Raw genomic sequence first — 7,875 nt, 5'->3', positions numbered from 1 at the left:
ATCTCATGAAGGTTTTCTACTTGGTTATGGCTCAAACTCTCACACTTACCGTGTCTACAACAATTTCACCCGAAAGGTTGAAGAGACGGTAGATGTGAAGTTTGATGAATCTAATGGCTCGCAAGTAGAGCAATTGCCAATTGATGTAGGAGACAAAGACCCTTCAGAAGCAATCCAAGACTTGTCCATTGGCAAAATTCGTCCAACGGAGGTGAAGGAGAGTACTTCATCCGTCCAAGTGGAAGCTTCTACTTCACGACAAGGTGAACCAAGAATCGACACGGAAGCATCCACAAGTGGGACACACCAAGATGAAGAAGACAAGGAAATGCATCAAGACGAACATCAACAACCTCTTTCTCCACCACGACAAGAGAACGACGACGTCAACAATGAAGAAGGCCAAGAAGAAGAACAAGATGAAGAAGATGTTCAACGAAGACCCAAGCAAAAGCTCTCACGAGTTCGAGCAAGAATTGCCAAAGATCATCCCGTCGAGCAAATCCTCAATGATATACAAACCGGGAGAATCACTCGCTCAAAAACTCGTTTAGCTAACTTTTGTGAAAACTATTCATTCATCTCTAGCATTGAACCTATGAAGGTTGAAGAAGCATTGGAAGATCCGGATTGGATAAATGCTATGCATGAAGAGCTACACAATTTTGAGAGAAACCAAGTTTGGACATTGGTTGAGAAGCCCGACAACAACCACAACATCATTGGTACCAAATGGGTGTTTCGCAACAAGCAAGATGAAGATGGACAAGTGGTTCGCAACAAAGCACGTCTCGTCGCCCAAGGGTACACACAAGTCGAAGGTATGGACTATGGTGAGACATATGCTCCCGTTGCTAGACTTGAGTCCATTCGCATCTTACTTGCCTATGCTAATCACCATAATATCACCTTGTACCAAATGGACATTAAAAGTGCTTTTCTAAATGGTGAAATAGAGGAGGAAGTTTATGTCAAACAACCTCCCGGCTTTATCAATCCTAAGAAACCAAATCATGTTTACAAACTTCACAAAGCTCTTTATGGTCTTAAACAAGCTCCTAGAGCATGGTATAAATGCTTGACCAAGTTCCTTATTACAAGTGGTTTTGAAATTGGTAAAATTGATTCTACTCTTTTTACTAAAAGGGTTAATGGAGAACTATTTGTATGCCAAATTTATGTCGATGATATCATATTTGGTTCAACTAACCCTCTCTTTAGTGAAAAGTTTGGAAAGCTAATGTCAGAGAAGTTTGAGATGTCTATGATGAGTGAACTCAAATTCTTTCTCGGTTTGCAAATCAAGCAAACTAAGGAAGGTACATTTGTCTCTCAAACGAAGTACACCAAGGACTTATTCAAGAAGTTCAATATGCAAGAATGCAAAGGTATGTCTACACCCATGCCTACTAGTGGACATAATGATTTGACCAAAGATGGTGAACCGGTTGATCAAAAGGTTTATCGCTCTATGATTGGTTCATTGTTATACCTATGTGCTTCACGTCCCGATATTATGCTAAGTGTGTGCATGTGTGCACGATATCAAGCTGCTCCTAAAGAATGTCATCTTAAGGCTGTGAAAAGGATAGTGAGATATTTAATCCATACACCAAATTTTGGCATTTGGTATCCTAAGAGGTCTTCTTTTGATCTTGTTGGCTATTCCGACTCGGATTATGCCGGAGACAAGGTTGATAGAAAGTCCACTTCGGGTACTTGTCAATTTCTTGGTAGATCTCTTGTGTCTTGGTCTTCCAAGAAACAAAACTCGGTATCCTTATCCACCGCCGAAGCGGAATACATTGCCGCTGGTTCATGTTGTGCTCAATTACTTTGGATGACCCAAACTCTTAAAGATTATGGGATTTATGTGAAACATGTTCCACTGCTTTGTGACAATGAAAGTGCTATCAAAATTGGTCATAATCCTGTACAACATTCTCGAACTAAGCATATTGAAGTTCGTCATCATTTCATTCGAGATCATGTTGCTAAGGGTGACATTAATCTTAAGCACGTTCGCACCGATAAGCAATTAGCGGATATATTTACTAAACCTCTTGATGAGAAAGTATTTTGCAGGTTGAGAGGTGAATTGAACATCATTGATGCTTCGAACTTGGAGTAGAAACTCCATTGGATACATGCAAGACATGAGCTTATGACTAATCCATGATATATCTCTTATGATGACTATCTTATGTCTTGGATATATTTGTACCTTGCATGTTGTCTAACCCATGTAGGTGCTTGGTTGAATCTAATTCCATGAGATTGCGACTCACTCACATCTTGAGCAATCTCTACATCACCAAGTCTCTACACAATGGTGGTTGAAGACAAGGAAGCACAAAACCATTCAAACATATCCTTTGACAAATTCTATGTTGAGCTTCATGATTGTCATTTTTGGATACACAAGTGCTCTTCCTTGCAAGAACTAACCCATGTAGGTAGATGAACTCAAACTCCAAGTGGTGCTCCCAACTCTTGATGAGCTACATCAACCTTGAGCACCCACACAAGTTCAACTACATGAGCAAGAACCACACCACCACCCAAGGTATGTTATTCCATCTTAGAGAAGCTTTACTCCAAGACATGAGTCAAAGCAACTCAACAAGATGTGAATACATCAAGATGCTTAAACGAAAAATGGTAACCCCATTTTGAGCTTAAACGATGAGTATGACCTATGATCAAGTGTTCTCACTTGACTCCTAAGTCAATATACTCTAACATAGGTGACTATGTCACCGCCCAACTCTAGATGAAGTTCTCTTGTGTTCTTTTTGTGTGTATCTCATGCATGTTTAGTTTCTTTCTCTTTTTCAAAAACAAAAAAAACTCCATCTAGATTTTTCAGTCTCTTCTCTTTTCTTTCTGTTTATGTTCTGCATTTTCTGCATTTAATTCCTTGCAAATCCTTCAGGTAATTCATTGCAAATCTTTGTGAGATCCTACATGTCTAGTGAGCTGAGGTGACAAGTGTTTTTCTCTGTGTGAACTCGGTTTCACCGACTTGTAATTTTCGGTCCAACCGAATCTTTTCGGTGCCACCGAAACATACCACTCGGTGCCACCGAAACATACCACTCGGTGCCACCGACTTCGCAACAGGAAAAACAGTTTGCCACTTGTTCTATATTTCTTCTGATCCAGCTCTACTCAATGAATCTTGTCCTCTACAAGCATCACAGTTTTATCCATTGCTTTGTGCTGAGTCTCAAGGACCAAACCTATACGACGGATTCCAGAAAGCCCTTCTTGGAAATTGATGTCAAAGGGGGAGAGAGAGATCACATCAAAGCTTGTAGGAGAGAGAGATCACATCAAGGGAGAGAAAAAGTCTCAAGGACCAAACCTACAAGAGAGAAAGTATTAAGGGGGAGAGAGAGACTTCCAGGGGGAGAGAATACTCAAGGATCCCAGATGTCCCAGATGCTTGATGCTTGATGTTCAAGAGGAGAGATGTCACATGTCTTTTTAGGGGGAAAGACATGTTCATTTGTATCTTTCAGCTCTGATTTGCTGTTCCTTATCTTCTCCCAATATCCCATGTAAGATTCTGGGGGAGCAAGACACCTAAGGGAAAGAAATCAGTCAAATTCATTGCATATCTTTATTCTTGGGGACATGTTGAATCCAATGTGGTACCTTGTACTCACTCTCTACATGTCATCCCAGTCTTGGTATTCTTGTGGTTTCTTTTGTTTGCTCTGGCTAGTGGATGTACCTGTGTTATCTAACTTTGTTTGTGCAGGTTCATTCCATCCTAAGCCAACTCAAGACCACAAGGTAAGTATATGCATCAAAATCATGAGTATGAGGAGTTCTTGCTTATGTACATACTGTTTGCAAGAAGGACTCATGAGCATGAAGGTATTTTCCTTGATAATCTTTTGCTCTGATGCATATGGCCAAGATACATGTAACACATTGCCTACTCTGTCATGGTTATGCTCTCACATGCCTCTATATTTCATATTTACATGAGTGCATACATGTAGGGGGAGCCTATGCTTGTTACATGTCCTTCCAAAGCTTTACTTGCTGTTCTTTATATCTTTATCTAAAGCTTTGATGTATGTTGCCATCAATTACCAAAAAGGGGGAGATTGAAAGCACAAGTGCTCCCTAGGTGGTTTTGATAATTGATGACAACATATCTCTTGTTGGACTAACATTTCTATCTAGCATGTTTCAGATAAGTTCAACAATGGAGTGGCATGGACTAAAGGTTGTGGGAACTCCTTCAAGATGCTAAGGACAAAGGATTGGCTAAAGCTTCAAGCTCAAGACTCTTCATTTTACATTTTAGTGATCCAAGATCACATTGAGTCCATAGGAAAAGCCAATACTATCAAGGAGGGATGAGGTGTTGCTTAATGAGCCTCTTGCTTCATGTGCTTAATGATATGCTCCAAAATCCTCAGCTACTTTCCCACTTCCACATATGACCTAAACCCAAAGCCAAACTCGGACCTACCGATTATTCCTATCCGGCGCCACCGAGTTTCACCTGTCATAGCCACTGCCAGAAACCCTAATCAGTTCGGTCTCACCGATGGGATCTCGGTCTCACCGAGATGGGCTTGCAAACTCTCTGTTACCTATTGCAATATTTTCGGTCCCACCGAGATATGCAATCGGCCCCACCGAGTTTGCTTGGCCAACTCTCTGTTTCACTTATTACCCAAATCGGTCCCACCGAGTTTGAGTAATCGGTCAAACCGAGTTTTGGATTTACCCTAACCCTAGCACATCGGTCCCACCGAGTTGATCCAGTCGGTCCCACCGAAAATCTCTAACGGTCACTAGGTTTCCTATTTCGGTCTGACCGAGTTTGTTGATTCGGTCCCACCGAGATTGGTAAATCGTGTGTAACGGTTGGATTTTGTGTGGAGGCTATATATACCCCTCCACCTCCTCTTCATTCTGAGAGAGCCATCAGAACTAACCTACACTTCCACATCTATTTCTGAGAGAGAACCACCTACTCATGTGTTGAGACCAAGATATTCCATTCCTACCATATGAATCTTGATCTCTAGCCTTCCCAAGTTGCTTTCCACTCAAATCTTCTTTCCACCAAATCCAAATCCTATGAGAGAGAGTTGAGTGTTGGGGAGACTATCATTTGAAGCACAAGAGCAAGGAGTTCATCATCTACACACCATTTGTTACTTTTTGGAGAGTGGTGTCTCCTAGATTGGCTAGGTGTCACTTGGGAGCCTCCGACAAGATTGTGGAGTTGAACCAAGGAGTTTGTAAGGGCAAGGAGATCGCCTACTTCGTGAAGATCTACCGCTAGTGAGGCAAGTCCTTCGTGGGCGATGGCCATGGTGGGATAGACAAGGTTGGTTCTTCATGGACCCTTCGTGGGTGGTTGCTTCTTCGTGGACCCTTCATGCGTGGAGCCCTCCGTGGACTCGCGCAACCATTACCCTTCGCGGGTGGAGCCCTCCGTGGACTCGCGCAACCGTTACCCTTCGTGGGTTGAAGTCTCCATCAACGTGGATGTAGGATAGCACCACCTATCCGAACCACGGGAAAAACATCCGTGTCTCCAATTGCGTTTGAATTCTCCAAACGCTTCCCCTTACATTTGCAAGTTGCATGGCTTTACAATTCCGCTGCTCATATACTCTTTGCATGCCTTGCTTGATTATGTATTGTTGTATGTTGAAAATTGTGCCTAAAACTCCACTCAAACCAAAAAGGCCTAAAAATTGGCAACTTAGCACTAAGTGTCTAATCACCCCCCCTCTAGACACATCTACTTCTAGATCCTACATCTGTCGTCCTTGTTTTTTTCCTGCTTGTTGCCTTCTGAACAATTTTATTAAGCTTCCGCAGTTCCACCCACTGGGGGTGTATCCAAACTATGTTGAATGCTGGCCTTTTGAAGGTCTTTTATGTAAATATTATTGTGCATGTTTGGTTTCCATTCACGTATGCTTTTTATCCTTAGGCTGTTTCCTTTGCCGCCTTCCCCTTTTGGGGAGGCAAGTACTCGAGCTTTCTTAGATTGAAGTGAGGTGAATGGAAGCCGGCCGGCCGGCTACTCTGGTAGTCGGTCGGTGGTGGGAGAAAAACCGGCTTTTGTTATATTAGTCCGTTAGTCCCTAGCCGTTTTTCGTGTGGGCGTCCTTTCCTGCCTTTAACTCTTGCCAGCCGGACAGCCGGTTCTTCGAACTGCGACTTTTGGCAAGAGAAGGCTTGGGTGCCGGCACACTACTTGTCTGACCGGCGGGTAGGACTTCTAATATAACTCCAGTCGGCCAGTCCCCGGGCCGACTAGTCGAACCCGGTGCCGGACGGAACAAATAAATGTAATGACAAGGTCATAAGCATGATACTCTTCATTCATAGATAAAAGATGGCAGTCCCCGAGCTCTCCTCGGGGGGCCTATTGTCTCGTACTTAGTACAAAAGTTAGCGTGATACATACTGCATTTCAGCTGTAAAACCTTCGGAGGAGGTTGGCGTTCCATGGTCGTTCCAACTCCTTGCCGGAGTCGTCTCTCTTTCGTGCCTTCGGCTTCTGTGCGTCGATCAGGTAGTAGGAGTCATTGCCTAAGGCTCTGCTGATGACGAAGGGGCCCTCCCAAGGGGCCGAGAGCTTGTGCTGGCCGGCTGTTCGCTGGATCAGCCGGAGCACAAGATCGCCCTCTTGGCAGGATCTTGGCTTGACCTTCCGGCTGTGGTAGCGGCGCAGGCCCTGCTGATAGATGGCGGACTGGCTGAGGGCTAACAGCCGGCCTTCTTCCAGCAGGTCGACACCGTCTTCTCGTGCTTCCTTGGCCTCGGCTTCCGTGTACATGGTTACCCGAGGCGAGTCAAACTCGGTGTCAGTTGGGATGACCGCCTCGGCACCATATACGAGGAAGAAAGGAGTGAAGCCGGTTGACTTGTTTGGTGTAGTGCACAGACTCCATAGGACAGTCGGCAGCTCATCGTGCCAACAACCGGCTGAACGCTCCAATGGTACGATCAGTCGGGGCTTGATGCCGGAAAGGATGAGGCCGTTGGCTCGCTCGACCTGGCTGTTTGACTGCGGGTGGGCGACGGACGCTAGGTCCAACTGGATGCCTTGCGTCGCGCAGAAACGTGCCAAGGCTCCCTTGGCGAAATTCGTGCCATTGTCGGTGATGATGCTGTGTGGTATGCCGTACCGAGTCGTTATATCTGTGATAAATGTCACGGCAGTCGGCCCATTCAGCTTCTTGATCGGCTTTGCCTCAATCCATTTGGTGAATTTGTCCACGGCGACAAGCAGATGTGTCATGCCGCCGCGCGCCGTCTTGAATGGGCCCACCATGTCCAGTCCCCAAACGGCGAAGGGCCAAGTGAGGGGAATGGTCTTGAGTGCTGAAGCCGACGTGTGTTGCTTGGAGCTGAAGAGTTGGCACCCTTTGCAATGTTTAACTAACTCCTTGGCGTCATCCAAAGCAGTCGGCCAAAAGAAACCATGGCGGAAGGCTTTGGTGACGAGTGATCTTGAGGCCGCATGGTGGCCGCATTCTCCTTGGTGGATGTCTCTGAGGATTGCAATGCCCTTCTCTTGCTCAACGCATCGCTGGAGGACTCCAGTGACACTGCGCTTGACGAGTTCTCTGTTGACGATTGTGTATGCTCCGGCTCAGCGTTGGACTTGTCTTGCCTCTACTTCGTCAGCCGACAGATCTTGGTTTATTAGGAAGTTGAGGATGGATTGAGCCCATGACGGAGCTGCGACTTCTTCTATTGCCAGAACGGCTACTGCGACCAGGGCGGGCGGGCTGGGCGGTGAAATGCTGGAGTCGGCCGCCGCCTGTTGTGTTGGTGTAGTCTCCGGGCCGACTACCGCAGTCCCCGAGCCGGGTGAGG

Source organism: Triticum urartu, chromosome 3 (assembly GCF_003073215.2).
Source record: "Triticum urartu cultivar G1812 chromosome 3, Tu2.1, whole genome shotgun sequence".
Taxonomy (NCBI): Eukaryota; Viridiplantae; Streptophyta; class Magnoliopsida; order Poales; family Poaceae; genus Triticum; species Triticum urartu.
This window is presented reverse-complemented; position numbering follows the sequence as displayed.